This window comes from Rhineura floridana, chromosome 1 (assembly GCF_030035675.1).
Source record: "Rhineura floridana isolate rRhiFlo1 chromosome 1, rRhiFlo1.hap2, whole genome shotgun sequence".
NCBI lineage: Eukaryota > Metazoa > Chordata > Lepidosauria > Squamata > Rhineuridae > Rhineura > Rhineura floridana.
The window spans coordinates 128,117,156-128,137,437 of NC_084480.1; the positions used below are offsets into that span (position 1 = coordinate 128,117,156).

Genomic DNA, 20,282 nt, shown 5'->3' on the forward strand with positions numbered 1-20,282 from the left:
TTTAGAACATTTTGATCTGCTGAGCTTGTTCCCATTATTATGCTGTTGTTCTGTTTCCTTTATGGAACTGTTTTGTTTTGTTTTAATAACTGTAAGCCAGCCTGAGCAATTCAAGTGCATTGGAAGGCTGGAGTTATAAATTACATAGTAGATACATACAAACATAAATAGGCTATAACAATAGGGCAGATTTAAGGGCTCTTACAATAAGCACACAATTGTTTAAAAGACAGGGGTTTAGGATGGGAGGGAAACCCTCATGTAGGGGTGACTGAAGAATTTGATCAGTATGAATTCTGATACAAATTGCACTTCCCAAATGGTTCTCAAGAGTAGAGATGGGGGAGAAATACCATTCAGTTTGCATTTTAAGCCGAATCTATCAAATTCTCACTTGCTGAAACAACATGAGAACCAAACCACAGCCATCCTTCAAAATTCACATTTATCCAAATGTCCCCAGCCAAACAATGCTTACAAACATGCATATGTTAGGGAAAAGTGTGCATAAAAATGAATATATGATTGAAAATAACCTGCAAAAATGCATTATATTAGGAGAAAATGCTTGCAAGAATGTGTACATTAGTCAAAACTGCACATAAAAATGTGTTTATTTTGAGAAATGAGCACTAAAATGCTGAAGAATTTTCTCGAGGATAAGCAAAATGCTGCAGAAAACTGAATTTAAGATTGGAAAAATTAGAAACTGAGAGAACTGTAGCTTCCATCCCTACTCAGGAGTATTGGGGGGGTATTTTGAGAGAGAATATGTTAAGAAAAATATTTTAAATAGGTATGGAGGGCTTCACTGGAGAACCGGGGTATGCTTTGGAAGAGTTAATCATCTCTTTACTCAAGAGCAGGGAACTATCAGCCCATGAGCTCTCCTCAGCCCATGGAATCTTTTCATTCAGCTGACCCTCTCAGTAGGCCATGCTATCTTCTCGTCTACCCATTTTCTTGTCTGCCTATCTTTTCTCTCTCTCTCTCTCTCTCTCTCTCTCTCTCAGACATACATATTGTCTTCAATCTAGCCGCAACCCCAATGAGGATGAGTCTGATCCTTGCACAGTCCTAGTATCAGGGGCAGCATTGTTTGCAATAGGGGCATAACCCATCATTCCTTGTTAAAATCTTGTAACTTTTCATACCACAAATGTTTTTGTTGATGTTGAACTATGGAGCTTTTGTTGCACTATAGAGCAAGGATGCCTCTTCAGACAGCAACAATGCAGTAACATTTGGGGAAACAACACATAACGAATAAAGGGGAATGATGTGTTGTTGGGCTACCACTTATACATTACTGTTATATCAGTAACATAAGTTGCAGAATACACCTGCAACACACACACACACCCCATAAAGTACCAGCCTGGAGGAGCTCTTTGAGATGTCCTATATGACTTATCTCCCATGAAGCCAACCTCTTGCCATGTATGACAGCCTAAGAGGATTCATCAGTCTCATGCTTTTGATGTTTGCTTGGAACTGCTAAAACAGAGGGAGGCTGTCAGAGTAGAGAGGCTCTGTTTGGCTTTGTGGATCACATTTTTTCTTTTCTAATTTAACATATAACAAAAATAATATGGTTTGGGGAAATAGTAAACAGTGAGGTTTACTATTAAAATTAATTGTAATGACTAATAATTGATTAATAACATAATTATTGCTGCCAAAAAGTATTTTATTTCCCTCTCACTTCACTGTTACTATTCATCCCAAACATGAATGTATTGATATGATATGATATGATATATTATCCTGTAACTGAGAATAACACTTCATGCATCTGATAAAGTGGACTATAGTCCAAATAAGCTTTTGTCATAACAAATTTGTAAGTCTTTAAGATGCCGTAAGTCTCTTTGTTGTTTAGAAAAATAATTGAGTACATCAATAAGATCTATTAATAAACAGATAAGTGTTGTGATAGGTAGTAAATAATATAGTGAATTCTTGTTTCAGCCTAACGTTAAGCTCCTTACAGTGACATCATCAAAGACCTACTCATTAACTGATAAATTTAAGAAGATTCTGTATTTTAATGCCATATCTTGTATAATATTGACAAAGTTAACAGATTCTTACTTCATAATTGCTTTGCTATGATCCTGACTAACATCTACATATAAGCAGATAACCAGGTAGTACTGCGGAAAGGTTTTTAAAGTTCAAAAAAATGAAAGGCTTCAGATGTTTGGAAGAAATAGCTCCATTTCCAAAAGAACTACAAAGACTGCTATTTGTCATTCCATTAGTCCTCTTGCCCTTGCAGTCGCTACCATCAGGTACCATTACAGATTTCACTTGTTTACCTCCATTTAAGCATGAGCAGCCAATGGAGTGCAAAGATGAGCTGTGGGACTACTAAAAAAAGTGACCTTTCTGCTCTAGCTGGAAACATCTTATTGGTATTTAGTGTTCTGTTGATTATTCATGAAATTCCTCGAAATCATCTGGCTGATCAGTTGCTGCAATGCTTGCTTGAAATGGTAAGATATAGGCTGGTGGTAAATTTCACAAGCATACAAATGTTCAAGCTTTTAAACTAAGGGCTTGCTTCCACTCACCCTTTAGCAAATTTGAGTAGTCTTATGTACCTTCCCTCAAAATTGCTTCAACAAAACTCCTTTTAAGTTTTTCTTAAATTTCTGAAGAGAATCTAAGAAGGTGAACCTCTTTCTCAGAGAGCTCTTCCAGCTCCTTTCAAAATTGTTTCCTTTTGGTTTTTTGTAATATCTCCAAGGTTTGATGGAAGTTGGAGTCCAACAACTCTGGGAGGGCCACAGGTTCACCATCCCTTCACTACATCCAGGTATGTCCCACTCCTGCTATCCTCTTCTTCTCTCGCCTGACACTACCACCTGCCATCCACATTCCTCTTCTTCTTTTCCCTCTTCCTTTTTGGGTTGTCTTGCTGGTAGCAGGGATAGCACCCTCTGCCCCTTCGTCTCCTCTCTGCATCACTGTGAGGGAAGGGCCAAGGGAGTCCTTCCTATTGCATCCACATTTCCCCCCCAAAGCACTGTAGTAGAAGAGAACTGGTACAATCATTCCTCTAGTTAAAAACTAAACCTGTGTATCAAAAGGTTCTATACCTCCCCACCACCACTCTCCCCGCTTGAACCACACCAGGACATTTCCCATACAGTCACATTGATTTTGCCTTTACAAAAAATAAAAATCTGCACTTTGGTGGTGGTTGCAGTGACTGAGTGGACAGAGTGACATGAAGCTTTCAGTGAAATCACCGCCCCAACTTGGGGTGCCTTGTTAAGATCACAATTCAACTCAAGCAAGTAAAAAAACCAACACTCTTGAGGCACCCTTTGGCTCATGACTGGTATTTCAGAACCACTGCACACCTTTTGCTTAAATAGATTTCTTTCTCTTTTATATAAACCGCATATACAGATTTTTTTCTTGCTTTGGAAATTAAGGGGACACCTGTCTAGGTTTATTACCCAAAATTCTCCCATTCCCTGGAAGAGTGAATGAGATCTCTATGTCCAGAATTATGTAGTAGAATTAAGTTAAAACTTCATAAATCATTTGAAAATTGCCTTTCTGTTCTCTTGCAAGCCTGCAGAAGTAAATCAAAAGGAGCTCAGCGCTTTATCTTATATACCATATTGCTCACAATATATTCATGAAAGTCAGCTGAGTGCTTTTTAAGAAATCCTGAACTGACAGTTGATGAAAATGAAGTTCTTTGCTTCATCATAATGAAGGTGAAACTCCATGAGTTTGGAGTTGCCAAGTGAAGAAGCCTTCAAATCATGCCTAAGAGTACAGCCACTTTAGCTCTGCTCACTCAGTCAGAAACTGTGAAGGTCAATGGTAGCTAATAATGTGTACCCTACAGATGCTGTTGGACCACAACTCCCATCATGCCTGACCATTGGCTATGCTAAACTGGACCTGGTGGGAGTTGTAGTCCAACAATATCTGGGAGATATTTAGACTCTACTAGGTATGTGCAAAGCTCACAATTCCAGCCTGTGCCATTTTTCTTTATTGTTACACTTAATCTGATCCCATTCTCTTTCTGCATTGTCTGCAGTTTTTTTAATCTTCTCCAGACAGTATTTCAGTATTATTTTCATACATATATTTAAATATGTCTTCCCCTCAAAATGCATATTTGAATGTGCACCTACTCTCAAAATATAGTATGTATTTAAATACATGTTTTTGATACATCTGAACTGTTGAGTACTGTGTCTCAACATAGCTAAGCTCCAAAGCTCACATTAGTGTAAGAGACATAGTTCAGGTCCTTTTGTACAGAAATTTGCAATTATGGAATCTGTCAAGCATCCCTAGGCTGACTGAACACATGTCAGGGGAATAAGATCACATCTGATACTCCTGCCCCCAACCCCACGTATTCATGGGCTCTCTTGTGCATGGAGCAGCCATAATCATCCTCTTCCTCTTTGCATTCAGCTTGCAGAGCTTCTCATTGTTTGAAAAGTGAATTTGAAAGGACCTCACAAACCCCATTAATGCATTCAGATTAAGCATTCAATGACTTCACATAAGGAAAGGGGTGAAACTCTGCTCCAGTGCCTCGCTCCCTTCATGAATTCATTGCATACCTGAATAGATCACCTACCCACCCCCCGCTCCACATATATAACTGTATAGGTGGAGGGCTCTGTCAATGTGATTGGGGGGAAAAACATGCTGCTCTGGGCTCCTTCTGGGAGGAAGGGTGGGATATAAATTTCATAAACAAACAAATAAATAAAACTGTCACTGATCAAGTTCCTAATTTCAGGTGCAGAGCCCTCCACACATACAGTTGTACATACTTTTCAGATATTCAGGGCCTGATCACATTCTGGCTTAAAGTGCATCTGGTGCTTTTTTAGATCCTTTTAATTTGGACCCTTTGCATGACGTTTTTGCCAGTGCGAGTGCATCAATGCGATAAAAATCCGAAATTGATTTGAAAATCCACACCTGCTTCGGTGCCAATCTGCTGTGTGTGTTTTTTCTCTGCTGTTTTCGGCTGTGCGGGTTGTTCACCTCCCTTTCTCCACCCCCCTACACTGTCTATGGACATCATTTTGTTTCCTGCCTGTGACAAACAAACTTCCGGTCGCTCTAGCCTTCCTTTCCACCACTTTCCCCCCAGCAAGTTCCCTCCCTCGGTCGTTTAAACCAGCTATATGCTCTGTTTACTTGCTATTTTATTTTATGAGCTGGGTGGGACAATGAGGGGCAGTGCGGGAAGAGAAGGGGCACTGCGCTGCCACTCTCCCCTGTGCCTCTTTCTGCCGGGGGGAGGAGGAGGAGGAGCTGCTTCACTCAGTGCCAGTTTATGGGGAAGACACCAGATGGGTATTAAGGGCTGGTGCTCGGGGCGCGGGTGGGCGAGCAGCCCCTCGCCCCCTCCACTTCGAGGTGGTGGCAAGCAGTCCTGCCAGCCAGCGAAGGCTGCCTTCCCTACAGCCAGCGTGAAAGCCCAAGGAGGAGGGAAGAGATGCAGACCAGAGAGCAGGACTTGCCGTGGGATGTGCCAGGGCAGCCCTGCTTGCGTTTTCTGGAGGGGAAAGGGGGGTCAACCCAACCCCCCCATCTAACACTTTCCAGCCTGGACACAGCCCGGGGAAAGCTCCTGCAGAAGCCCTGTTGCAACTAAGGTCTCACTCACAAAGAGGTTGTGTGCGCACACAAACACAAAAATATACATACTGTGCACTATAAACATTTCATTCCTTCACAAAAAAGGGCTTTGTCTAGAGGAAATGAAACTGACAACAGAAAAAAAGTAATTTGGTGTCAGTTGCGCCCCCCCACTGTCTCCTAGTGTGAGATTGATAGAAAAACCCACCCCTTCTCAATTAGCGAAGGGGATGTTCCGAAGGGAGTTAACATTTAAATTGGGGAAGGGGCCACAAGGAAACAGTGATACTAATAAAGGTGAAGGTGTGTGAACAACACAGCAAATTGGAAGGTAGAGAGGATGGACGGGTGTGAACCATGGAACTCTATTGCAAAGGGAAAAGCTTCAAATTTGATATGGATTTTAACTCCCATGTGAACCTGGCCTCAGTGAACATGCATAAAAGGAGAGACAGAGCTTGTGTCCTTCCTCAACTAAATTTCTCCCTGGATCTTGGAATTCAGAAATACCTCAACTTGTTTCTGATGTGGAATTGATGATTTATGAATTCCCCCCAGTTAATTTATTCATTTATTTTCAAGTTTTGTACACAGCACATGGAATTGGATGGACCTTTCAGATTCTTCTTGTGCCCCCCCTTCTGCATCACCAGTGTGCATGTACACATTCATAAGACACTGCAAAAAAAGTGGGGGAGAGAAAATGACATGATCATATGCATGATTTTTGTGCAGTGCTACTAGCATGCTATGCACCCTTGCTTGTATTGATTAAACACTGCAGCAACACAAACTTGAGGTGATTGTACATCACACGTATGCATCAGTAAAACAACAAGACACCACCTGTACAATCAGTTTCCCGGCTGTTTTGTCAATGTACCTGTATAGTTTGGAACATACTGGCAAATCAGCTGAAGGAAAGGAAAGCTGTAGCACTTTGGAATTAATTTTAGAAATTCTCCTGTTTCAACTGGAATTCAGGAAGAATGAAATGCAGTGGGAAAGATGAATCAGAGGAATAAAATGGGGGAAATTCACTCATCACTCCTCTGAAGTGGTTTCACAGAGCATGCGAACCAAAATATATTCATTATTCGTTATATCATTTATTCTCTGTCATGCTTACACACAGGCACGCATCTTCCTCTCAGTGCAGAATATGGCTGGGGGAAGGGTGTTAATGAAGTACAGTGTGTGTTGTTGACCCAATAAGAAAATAGAGGTAGGAAAAAGACGCCAAACAATCCAAAGGAAAGAGCTGTCCCCATATGGAATTTCCTACAACTTAAGAAAATGGGCATATAATAAGCAATACTTAGTAGTGTCTGGATCGTGGGGCAGTGCTGCAGCTGCGCTCCTGACACCAGCCTCACTTCAGCTATGGCACTAGTACAGGACAAGGCCAATGTGTGAGCCCCAGCACTGTTCAGGTAAGCTGCAGTGACACCAGCGTCTGGAGGGTGGCTCCACAGTGCTGCCCCATCACACTAGTTGGGCAATAATATAGATGGGATTTTTTTCTTCTCTCAGGGTGAAACAGGCCTAAGATAAAAACAGCTCACAGGGCATTTTTCATTGGCCTTGCAACTGTACTGTCAAACAGGCATGCCAACAAATCAAACTTTGGCTCACAAGAACAGAAACAAGGCAGTGGCTTGAAAACAAGCTCTCTACCTCAAACACCCTTTGAAACAGAAAAGTATTAATGCTGCATTGGAAAGCCGTGGAGGGAGAGGGCAAGTAGATCTCATTGGGGAGGGAGTTGCAGAGCCAGGGTGTGATAGCATTTTATTGAAGTCTTACATCCCTTCATCTGCCTGTCCTTTTGTTCCTGATGCCTCTTTGCCTTTTTTATCCTAACACCCCTAATGACCACATTGATTAAACTAAGTGTGCATTCTAGAAATATTAATCTGGAAAAACCACAGATTCCAACACTGATCATTTCTACGCTAGTAATCATTTGCGACCACAACCATGAAAAAAAGAGAGGTGTGAGACACAGGTGAAGTTGGGTGAAAACCTGGGCCATGTGCATTAAACTTATTCACCTTAATAAACTTTATTCAAATAAATGAATTGTCTGCAGTGTGCATGTGGGGGTACCTAGGTGTTAAATCCCTCGGGTGAGACCCTAAAAGTAGAAAGGGAGGCCTTCCTGACTCACCCCCTCCCAGTATCCCACAACTCCAAGTGGGTAGCACAGCTTAGCCTCCAAAGGTGAATCTTACCTGGCCAACAGGCCCCCACAAGCTCCAAGGCCAGTCTCAGGTGTCACCTGTCCCCTTAAAGGTGCTCATCAATACCCTCACCTGGGAAATTTCCCACACGTACCCACCTAATATGACCAAATTAACTTATTTACACATACTAAGAGCCAAATCAAATCACGGGCCAAATCAAACCAAAACAGATTAACAGCCAAATCAGCTGAATTAAAGACACAGTGTAGAGGGGGGGGGAAACAGTCACCCAAAACCCGGCCAACCCGTGATAAAACTCCTACTGGCCTTCCTATAGGCAACCAGTGAAATCTGCACTGTGCTGAGGGAGGGAGGGAAGGTGCCACAAAGCAGGAGTGGCTAGAGGAGAGGGCGTAGCGGGCTTAGAAGGCTTTCATCCCTGTCCTGCTCTCCAAGCGATGTAGCACATGTGCTATGCGTTCTATGTGACAAAACCACACCAGGTTTTTGTTCTTGGTTTGACCGCAAATCCAGTAAATCAAAAGCTCAAAAGCCCTATTCATGCATTATCTGTGTGTAGGGAAATTATGGTTTTCACAGACAAGGGGAGTGTGCTTCTTGCTCCACCCTGGTGTCACTTTCCTGACTAGCCATACCCTCTGACGTCCATGGTTAAACATAAACATACATTTTATTTTGGTCAACCAACCATTAAAAAGTACACATAATCAATCATAAAATCAAAAGAGCAAAGGTGAAGATTTAAGAGCTAACAATCATGTAATGGCTAAGAGATGTTACTACATTCAGAAATATTGCTATCGTTTAGTAATGAATTTATTGAATCCCTCAAGGAAAATGCTCAGAAGAGTCTGTAAGGATTGACCAGGAAACTGACTCATAAGGGGGTAGATTATACTTTCTCTGACCCCTTGATAAAATCTTCAGGAGAAAAAAAACATGTGGGAAACTGTTTCAAGTACTAATTGATTACATGGGTAGCACCTATCCTTAATAGGAACTTTAGCAAATCTGCTGTTGTAACATCTTTGAGAGTAAAATGTTAAAACATGCCAGCAAATACTTTGGCATTGTTACAAAATGTAAGCATCACATAAGTTGATTAGAGGGGTGGCCATGGTTGAGCGCAGTTGCCTACAAAGGGACCCATAAACATGAGCAACTGCTTGTAGTGGCTCCTTGCAACTGTGGTAGCGAAGTAACTGAGTGTCTTGATTGTAAGCAGTCACTTGTGTGTACAAGTCCATTTTCAGACAAACACTCTCAACACACATATCAGGGCAAGGCTAGCAACAGGCTATGACACTGAGTGTGAGGATGGTACGTACGGTCACATTTCTTCACCTCAGTAATGTGTGAATACTGGGGAGGAATCTGGCACAGGTGGACATCATAAATACTATGACCTTGCCTTCTTTGTCATCGAAGCAATACTGTTCCCTCCAGGGTCCAGTTTTTACACACCCTCCTGACATAGATTTGGGTGCAGCACTAGCTCCTGACAATCTGGGAACAGAGTGAAAGTTGTAAAGCACATTTCTTTGAAATAGTGGAATTTGAGGCAGAGCAACTGTGTCTGTGCCTACTGTTCTATTAATGTATCTGAGTTCCCTTTCCCCCGTATGAAAAATAATTTGGAGGAGTTTCCATCTCTTCTCATCTTCTTTACTAGTCAGTTAAATATATTGATATCTGAGTGACATTAAGATATTTTTCATTTGATTTTACTTAACCAAATCCTGCTTTACTTTTTTTATGACCCCCCCCCAAAAAACCCCCACTGTTCCTCTACTCACCATGTTCTTTTAGGAGATATTTGAAAAGCATTTATGCCAATGTTTCCTCTCTTATCTCAGCTCCCATGAACCAGCTATCTAATTATAAGAAATATTACTCTCATTTTATAATGGTCTCTAGAAATACATGTCACCTTGCCTTTTCACAAAGTGATTACTATATGTTAACCAGCCTGGACTTGCACTATTTACTTGCTATTTATTAACTGTGAACATAATCTACCAGGAATTTCTTCTACGGAAGAGCCATCAAAATGGAAGGAAATTGATCACATTCATAACTTTATTTATTAATTAAATTTACATCCCACCCTTCCTCCCAGAAGGAGCCTGGGGGTGGCAAGCAAGCAATAAAACACTAAAAACATATTTAAAACAAATTTAAAAATAAAACAAAATCATTAAAAACACAGATGCAGACTAGGATAAAGTCTCTACTTCAAAGGCTTGTTGAAAGAGGAAGGTCTTTAGTAGGCATTTGTCTAATATTTAAGGGTAGGGAATTCCAAAGGGTAGGTGCCACAACACTTAAGGCCCAATTCCTATGTTGTGTGGAATGAATCACCTGATGAGGTGGTATCTGCAGGAGGCCCTCACCTGCAGAGTGCAGTGATCAACTGGGGATTATTATTATTATTTATTTATTGAATTTATTAGTTGTCCATCTGTCTGGTTATCCAGCCACTCTGGGCGACGTACAAAATAGACATACAAATACATTAGACATTAAAAATCTAAAAACAATGATAATAAAATCTAGCCCATCCCAAAAGCCTGCCTGAAGAGCCAGGTCTTCAAAGCCCGGTGGAAGCTCATCATAGAAGGGGCATGGCAGAGATAATTTGGGAGGGAGTTCTACAGGGTGGGGGCCACAATCGAAAAAAACCTCTCCCTAGTCCTCACCAGTCTGGCTGTTTTGACTGATGGGATGGAGAGAAGGTCTTTTGAGGCTGATATTGTTGGGCGGCATAGCTGATGATGCTGGAGGTGCTCCTTCAGATAGATTGGGCCGAAACCGTGTAGGGATTTAAAGGTCAAAACCAACACCTTGAAGTGGGCCCGGTAAGCAACTGGTAACCAGTGCAACTCTTTTAGCACTGGAGTGATGTGATCTTGCTGGCAGCTGCCTTTAATTAGGCGCGCCACTGCATTCTGTACCAGTTGCAGCTTCCGGACCGTTTTCAAGGGTAGCCCCATGTAGAGCACATTACAGTAGTCTAGGCAAGAGGAGACCAGGGCATGTACCACCAATGGGAGCAGATGATTGGGAAGATAGGGGTGTAGCCTCTGTATCAGATGGAGTTGATACAGTATTGCCCGGCTGTGGACCTGGTCTCTCAGGGGCAATTGTACCCCATTGAGCACCAGGTCCAAATCCCCTAACCTTCCCTTGTCTCCCATGAATAGTACCTTGGTTTTGTCAGGGTTCAGCTTTAGCTTATTCCTTCCCATCCAGCCACTCACCGACTCCAGGCACTTGGACAGGGTTACTACAGCCAACCTCAGTGAAGATTTGAATGAGAGATAGAGCTGCATGTCATCTGCACACTGGTGACACTACAGCCCAAATCTCCTGATGATAGCCCCCAGCGGCTTTGTATAGACGTTAAATAGCATTGGGGAGAGGATGGAGCCCTGTGGCACCCCACAAGTGAGAGGCCAAGGGTCCGAAACCTCATCCCCCAATGCTACTCTTTGGTGCCTACCAGAGAGGAAGGAATGGAACCACTGCAGTACAGTGCCCCTTATGCCTAACCTCTCCAGGCGGTCCAGAAGGATACCGTGGTCAACGGTATCAAAAGCCGCTGAGAGATCCAGGAGGACGAGGAAGGTGCATTCACCCCTATCCAACGCTCTCCACATATCATCCACCAAGGCAACCAAGGCTGTTTCAGTCCCATGTCCAGGCCTGAAGCCCGACTGAAATGGATCCAGATATAATGGTAAGGCAATATTTCAGGTATCCTGGTCCCAAACTGTATTGGGCTTTATACACCAAAACCAGCACCTTGAACTTAGCCCGGTAGCTAATGGCAGCCAGTGAAATTTTATACATTCACAAGTCAACTCACATTAAACTAAGCATTTACAAAAAGAAAAAAAAAGAAAATCCTACCAGTAAAGTACATTTGATTTACTTTTTACTGAAGCAGAACTCATTTGCTTGACTCATCTGTTCACTTGCTTGGCTTTTTTTTTTTTTTTTAATTCTAAAGCAATTCCAAGATTTCAAAGAAAGGCTGTAGCTCAGTGGTACAGCTCCTGTGTAGCACCCAGGAAGTCCCAGATCTACTCTTTGGCATCTCTGGTTAAATAAGGATCAGGCGTGAGACCCCAGAGAGTCACGGTCAATAAGAATAGACAGCACTAGGTTAAATGGATAAATAGCCTGAATGTACCTCAGTGGTAGAGCATCCACTTGACAAGCAGAATGTTCAATCCCCAGCATCTCCAAGTAGGGTTGGGAATGTCTCCTGCCTGAAACCCTGGAGAGCCCTGCCAGTCAGTGTAGACAGTACTGAGCTAGATGAGCCAATGGTCTGAGTTGGAATAAGGCAGCTTCCAATGTACCTTACTAGTATAATACAGTTTCCTGTGTGCACATTAAAAAGTATAAGTTAAACATTGTACAATAAACAACCTGTGGAACAAATCAAAGCTTGGCTGTGATTTGGATTGGAACAAAGGCACAAGGAAGAGGAAGTATTTACTCCTCTTCCCTAGCATTATGACTCTCTTCCAAAGTGGGAATCACAGACACTTCATCTAGCCATTTTGAAATCCGTGGGAGACCTGATCATGCACCTTCCACTATCTTCCACTACCTTGTTTTGAAATTATCACTGACCTACCCACCCTGATCCTGAGATCTCTTTCTTAAATAGTCAATAGGATCTCTTTCCTAAATAGTTCAGACTTCATTAATGTAAGTTCGAAATGTCTGTGTGTGTGTGTGCTCATGTCATATTAAACTTATTTTTGTTTAATCTCATTTGTCATTTTGGTACCTTTTCATCTTTTGGAAAGATCCTTCAGAGTCTGCTTGGGTTTTTACCCTCCTAAATTATTTGGTTCATCTGAAAAATAGGGCTATTTCACAGCTCAACCCTGACTCCAGATCATATGCTTCAGAATACATTTTAACTCATGGATTGATTAGGAATTATCTGTATATTTCCAGTTCATAATGCCCTCTTTTGAGCATAACTATGCACACATTTGAGTGATTTTTGCACCAGTCATTCCTGAAAGGTATTGTCCAAACTGGCCCTTAATCATGATAATGGTTCTATCCTGCTCCAGTGAGTTCTTGTTCAAGAGAATGGTCATATTATTAAGATCAAATTAAATGCAAATAAAACTATGTACCTTAATTTCTGGTGTTTCAACATGATCCACATCAGAATTAGAAGTTCTCCCAATGCTGTACTGTAATTCTGCCCAAAGCAATGAAAAAGTTGTCACGTTGTGTTGGTACATGTAACAAGCAATATGACAAGTATTTGATAGATATTTAGCATTAGGGGTTGATTTTTGCATTTGAAGAAGTTTGGCATGTTTGAGTTGAATCCTCAAGTCCTTGTTTGTCAGAAAAACCTATTATGCCATTCTCGCACATTTCTTTAAAAAGTAAGATGACACATTATTTCCCATTATAGTACTTTTGAGCACAGCATAGTGTGTGTGTGTGTTGCATTTTGCAAATGGATTTTTTGCATCCTGCAATGTTACATTGAAAATACCCTCATGCCATTCTGATGCTTCCCTGAGCTCATTTCAAAACAAAACTTTAAAAAACTTATAGTCCTGAACTCAGAAATGCTTGCTTAACAACCCTTTAAATGTTCATGTTGATACACAAAACAGTCAGAGAGAATTGAGAGTTCAAAGTGTGAAAAGAGAGAAAAATTGTTGGAATTAATTAAAAATCAGCCATGTTCACAGAGTACGTGTAATGCTGTTACTGACCTTGCCCCATACTCTGACCTTCATCTTCTGCAGTTTAAAAGTTTTAAAAAAGCCTAGCTGATTTTTAATGCCTTCTTCCTTCCTCCTCCCCTCCCCTCTTCCTTCCTCCTCCCCTGCCGACTTCAGCTCTTCCTCCCTCCCTCTTCTGTCCCCCCCATGGTTAGTTTTACCTATCCTAAGCATGATTGCATGGGAGTAAATCCCACTGAACTCAGTAAACATGCAAATGATCAGACCTGCTCTTCCTCCCATCCCCCTCCTTCCCTCTGCCCTTCCTCTCCTCCCCTCCCCATTTCCCTGTGGTCATTTTCACCTATCCTAAGCATAATTGCATGTGAGTAAATCCCACTGAACTCAATAAACATGCAAATGATCAGACCTGCCCTCTTCCTCCTATCCCCCTTCTTCCCCTACCCCTGCCCTTCCACCTCCTCCCCTCCCCATCCCCCTTTAGTCAGTTTTACCTATCCTAAGCATTATTGCAGGGGAGTAAATCCCACTGAACTCAATGAGCATGCAAGTGATCAATCCATTCTCAGTAAACCTGCACAGGCTCCCATTTCTTACCTCCCATATTAAAAAGCAAATAAATTCACTAATAAGCAAAAAAATGCCATCATATCTGAACCCTGCATTTCTGCCCCAGGTTTCTTTTGCATATATTCTCTAAAATCAATGAGACTTTTGCCTAACTGGGGAAGGACTGAACTCAAAGGTGAGGGGTGGATTTGATAAATGAATGGAGAAAGGTCAACAGTATCCATTTGTGCTAATAATTCAAGGGCTGCCTGAGATTTTCAATATATATCAAAATGGTTTTCTGGATGATTCAATCACTAGAGATGCAGCTCTTCCACCTATGAAAGTGATGGATGCTCTCAGCATCTTGTAAAGAATTAGAAGGCTTGGCTTAGCACTGCTGATGTCTTATTGTCTGCCTCTAGGCCTGCTGTGTAGGGGTGGGGGGAGAACGTTCGTTACATACATGGGGCTCTGGAGAGCTGGTGCCTCTAGATGCAAGAATAACATTTGAGAATACAATGAGTAGTTAAGCCTTTGGGGAAACAACAACACTTGTATTGTACTATAGAGTCCTTTGTTGCAAAGCTCATGGGAAATAAAAGAAGATGGCCTCCTAGCTTCTCTCAGATTAAAAGATTACCAGGGAACAGTACAAAACAAGAGCTCGAATAGGCAGCTGCAGAAAACTAAATAGTGATAGATCATTTCACAAAGGGCTTACTTGCTAAACATAACATGGTAACAGAGAAAGCAACAAAATAGAGGTGAATGGAGAATACTGACTGAGGATGCCACCCATCAATGAGGGTGGGTGGTGGGGAGAGCAAAGTTCAGTTCCCATTTGTTCTTCACATTCCTGAGTGCTACTTCCCAAGATTGAGTTTAACAGCAATGATGGCAAACTACCCCAAACGCATGCTACACTGAACACAGGTACAAGATGTCTCTACTAGGGGTGGGATCCATTGGTCAGTGCTGCTTTGAAAGCAGTCCGTCAACCTAACAAGCCATATCAATTCGACTTTGTTGTTTGTCTGCTATACATTGTTTTCCTGGTCTGATTTGTTTTCTACCCCCAAAAAACAATATTAATATTGATATTTTGAAAGGAAATATCAATAAATGAAAGGAAATATCAATATTTTGAAAGGAAAGCAGCTTCGCCGCCGCCGCCTCCACTGTCATACACTATTATGGGCTTTGCTTGCTTCCTCCTCACTTGGAGTTTGGATTATTTGGAGGGGGTTGGCACAGAGAGAGAGAGAGAGAGAGAGTGCTGTGCTGCAGTACTGTGCTATGAGTAAAAGCAATAAATGAATATATCCGAGGGGGAAAAGATCTGGTGTGGGGAAAAGCTACTGAAGTTCAGAGCCAACAGGATCACTCCACAAAGATGGAGAACATGCAGACCACTGAAAAGTCCAGCGCTAAATCTGAATTACATCTACATTGATGATAGGCAATATCTTCTGTCATAATGGAGGGCAGTAGGTTCGCTTAAGGAATGTAGGTCAGGCCATGTGGCACACACCCCTCTGTCCTCCAACATATTGGCACCACTTCCTGCCTCACCACCCCCAGAACCTGCTGCCTGAGGCAAACAGAATTAGAAAAACGAGGAATCAAAATTGACAGATTTGTCCGTCCCTAATCAGGACTGGAAACTTCAAATCCACTTCTTTTCTGTGAATATTGACTCACATTTAAGCCATTACAAAGCACACTTAAGTGCTTTCATTCAAACCATTCTGTTCTGACTTAAGACCTACTGATTTCAGTGGGAAATATTTAAGCACACCCATTAAAATCAATGAAACTTCAAAGCTCTTAACTATGGCTTCATTGTGCCCAGTGGAAATAACCAAGCTTGAATCCAAATGTAACAAGTTAGGATGACATATTTAGTGCAAAGACCAGAATTTTAACTAGGAACCTGAATTAAAATACATTGAGGTCTACGGGTATTTTTTCTACAATTAATATAATTTTATTCACTTTATGAACAGGCTAAGCTAAAATTCTCTGGAGTGGATTCTGATAAAGGCATTAGACGTTACGATATAAGGGTGATGACAACAGGATGAGCAACTGCAGGGTGTGGAGAGGGAGCATAGCTCAATGATAAGTGCACATATTCTGCATGCAGAATGTGCCTGTGGTCTCCAGTTAATGGTCAGGTAGCAAATGGTGGAAAAGACCTCTGCCTAAGAGCCTCGAGAGCACTTGCCAGTTAGAGTAGATAATACTGGACTGCACAGACCAACTGCTTGATTCAGTATAAGGCAGCCTTGCATGTTTATAGATATAGGTATAAACACTTCCCATGTCCATGAACAATTGTGGCATCATCTGCCATGTCCACTGTGAGGTGGTCAAGATGTTTCCATAACAGGTGCTGAAGCACCTAACTATATTGTAAGGTGTTAATATTTCACATTCCCTCACACTCCACTAGATCTGACATAGCTGTGCCAGAGAGGACGAGGCTTAGTGGCCAGAGAAGCCTGAAGATGCCAAGTCAACCCTCAACTGCATATAAGGTGAATTCTGGAACGGGAGGAGAGGCTTTGCAACCAGAGTAGTCTGAAGACGCCAACTCAGTCTTCAGCGGCATGCAAGGTGAGTGCTGGAATGGGGAAGGAGAGATCAGCAGAGATAGCAGCAGATGCAATAGCTCCAAACAAAGGAGCTTTGATAATAACGCCACCATAAACTCAGAGGCAGCAGAGAAAGCTGAGATGAAGTAGATTTGAGGTGGGGACTGTTAAAATAGAGGACCATGAGTTTAGCAGCTGGATAGTCCTGAACACTGGAGAGACCTTGGGTGGGGAATAAAGTGTATATAAAACTGTGTATAGTAATTGAAACTGTACTGTTATGCCTCACAGTAACCTTATGATGAGAAGAGACTCAGGCCTCCTCCAATGAAGGAATAAGAGACTCACTAAATCTCCTCTGCAAGCTTGAGTGGACTTGGGGCTCTGAAGGGATCGTATCATGCTGCAGCAGCCTTCAAGGGCTATAAACTAGGACAAAATGTTACAGAGAAGTATGAATACAGAAGTAGCAAGACTCTTGCTCTTGCTTCTCCAAACATCCAAAGCAAAGGTAAAATAGGCAGATTTTCCTGTGAAAATTCACTCACAGCCCACTCATGTAAATAGCTACTTCTTCTAGATCAAACTCATAAACCAGGTTCAGCGGTGGCATCTGACAAGGGTTGGAGAAGAATTTTGCTGAAGATGGGACCTGACACTGGATTTCCCTGTAGTTTGCATGTGCAGAGTGATCTGGTTTGCTGCAACCTTTAGCAGCTTTTCTTCAACACACACACACACACACACACACACACACACACACAAACTTGTGGCAACCATAGCTACATCAAGCAAGCACTCACTCCAGTCTGTCTGGAAGTACTGCATTTAAAAGGTTAATACTACAGAGATTAAAAGGCAGGCCTAGAAAATCTCCTTAACCTGGCCACTGAGTCAGTAGCCAAATTGAGGAGCCACTCTAGGCTTCCCTTTTAATCTCTTAATCCTTTAAATGTCCTTCTACCCTCTCTGTATACCAAGCCACATTAGAAGATCGGCCTTTACAGATTCTCATTCCTTTCCCTTCCCTGCTCATTTTATTTATGATCTCTCTCTCTCACTCTTTCTCTCTCTCTCTCTCTCTCTCTCTCTCACACACACACATACACACTTGCCCCTCTTTTCAGCTGCTCTCCCTGCCTGTTATTTTTGCCAGGAAAAAAATTGAACTGGAAAAAACAAGATAGTGGAATGGAATTGCTTGCCAGTTTGATGAAAATCAATTGGACCATCACCAACAAGCAAATGGATAGAAGATAGAGAGGTGTGTGATGCGACGGAAGATGGCTGCTGGCAGGCAGGTCCACTAGCGAGCTCTGGAGCTCATACCCACCTCGCCTCTTTTTTTGCTATCTTTAGAGATATTCTTTGGAAATTTTTATTCTGGAACCTAACAGCATCAACAACACCTATTTTTTGAAGGCTATGGAACCATTTTATCAGCAAGAAAACAGACTCTCTATCAGCCGGTGAGTCACAACTCTGCTTCGTATTACTAACTCAAGGAATATAATTTACCATAACAAAATCTAAGGATTCCTAAGATAAAACTACTTAGCCTTGGAGTCAACAATTTATAATTATACCTCCGTTCATCTTAGAGTTTAAAAGGCAATCCTTATAGTTTTTAAAATGGTTCAAACAAGGAAAAGATGTTATGAACATGACCATAAATCAGACCAGGTTTTGGAAGAATCTGGGAATGGGGATCAACAGCTTAAAATTACAAACTTCTTTTTACCAACCAAAGCGGATAAGACAAAGAGAAATGCGTCACGATCTACTGAGAAAACCCCTTCCCAAATCGAAACAGAACAATTCTGTTCCTGCTTGAGTGAGGAATTCCAGGCAAGGGATGACCCAGAAATTATACAAAGCCTGGTGTATGGAACATCCACAGATCCCCTTTTTGGGCAGACGCATACACCTAGTCTGATCAACTCTCTGCTGCAGGTACCTGAAAGCAAGGAGACGCCATCTTCCTCTCTGTACAAGGACACTGACTTACATTCCCCCTTAGACATTCTGTCTACTGTGCATGCTGCAGACATCGACAGCCAGACTCCCATTTTTACTCAATCACAGCCATCTTCTGCCTGCTCTACAGAAGTTACTGAAACCACGGAACTGGCACAAATTGGCCAAAAACTACTTCTAACTGGCCAAAAATGTCTGCAGTTACAATTAGCCATTGTGGCAAAAGAGACTGAAAACATCAAAGCTTTTTTGGAAGAAACAAACAACCTTCTAAAATCATTTATGGAAGAACTATCCAAACTATATTTGAGCCTAAACTACACTCTTCCCCCCCACAAAACAACAACAACACTGAAGTGTGCAAACATAAAGAAACCTTGTATTGCACCTAAGGAGAAAAAATCCAAAAACATAAAAAATTACAAACCGCCAAGGAGTAAGAAGATGAACTTTCAGAAACTTTTTAAAGTACTTAAAGCTCAACAGCAAACAGCTTCGCAAACAAAGAATTTATCTGCTTCATCTACAGCGAGAACACCCCCTAGATCTTATTGCAAAGCCTTACCAGAAAGCAAAAAAAGTCCAAATCTCCCAGAGCTACTTACTCACCCCAACCCGAGGTCCTATAGCGGAATATGCTCTACCAATAACAAGATTTCACGATGAGAGAATACAAATGGGAATTGGCTTCTTAAATATAATTCAAACAAACTTGCACTGCTGAATCTTCCTCTTCTTAACATCAAAGAAAAAGTAAACATCAGGAAGCAAAGAGTGTGTTACGCCCTCCAGTCGTTAGGTGTAATGGATTTACGGCCTGACGATATCTCGTATGTGGAATTCCTTTACAACCCCTCAACAAAAACGTCTGCTTTACTTACCTTTAAATCGGCTGAGACAACAGCACGGATAATTGCAAATAAATCCCTTCTCAGCTACCATGGAATATCCGTTCAGAGACATTTCACAAACCTGGCCAGTCCAATTTCCTTGTTCACAAAGAGAACTCCAACAACAAACCTTATCTCTTCACATGAGAGGAGGAAGTTTTCCTCGAACAGCAGCAAAAATATATCAAACTCTGGAAACTTGGATCCATTCCTGGAACAGCTTCCTCTTAAAAGCACATTAAACATGAACTGCTCTTCTCTATCATTAGGACCAACTATGCTGGAAAAGAATTTATCCCCTTTGACTCCCCCAGCACAAGAAACATTAAACTTTGAAACACTTAACTCCATAAACTCTGATCTTATTATTTTGGATGAAGTAAGCTCCTCCCCACCACCAGCTCCCATTTTCGTTCCGTTACAGTCACCTCCTTCTCTGGTAAACAGTAAGGAAAATCAAGATCTTGCATTTGACTTTGCTTGTGAGGGAGAGGAGGAACTATTAAATAGTTTCCATACATTCACTGAGATTGAACAAAGTGAGGTCATAAACAAAATGCAGAATCTGTTAAACAATCTAAGGGCAAAAAGGACATGTTCCAGATACTTGGAGGACTATGAACTGAACTCACCATCCAGCATTCAAGTTTCTCCTCTGAAAGTTCCCTTAAAGGTACTGCCACA

At 41.7% G+C, this 20,282-nt stretch overlaps 1 long non-coding RNA gene across 2 annotated transcripts in view; it reads right to left on the reverse strand.

Annotated features, from left to right (window-relative positions):
- LOC133387272 (uncharacterized) overlaps positions 1-19,952 on the reverse strand; it is a 42,566-nt gene extending 22,614 nt beyond the window's left edge. For both annotated transcript variants that reach the window (XR_009763440.1, XR_009763439.1), the window contains exons 1-3: positions 19,590-19,952; positions 13,013-13,080; positions 12,043-12,236 (exon numbers count right to left, since the gene is read on the reverse strand). This is a non-coding gene — a long non-coding RNA (uncharacterized LOC133387272). The remainder of the gene's footprint in view (positions 1-12,042; positions 12,237-13,012; positions 13,081-19,589) is intronic.
- Positions 19,953-20,282: the final 330 nt, after the last annotated feature.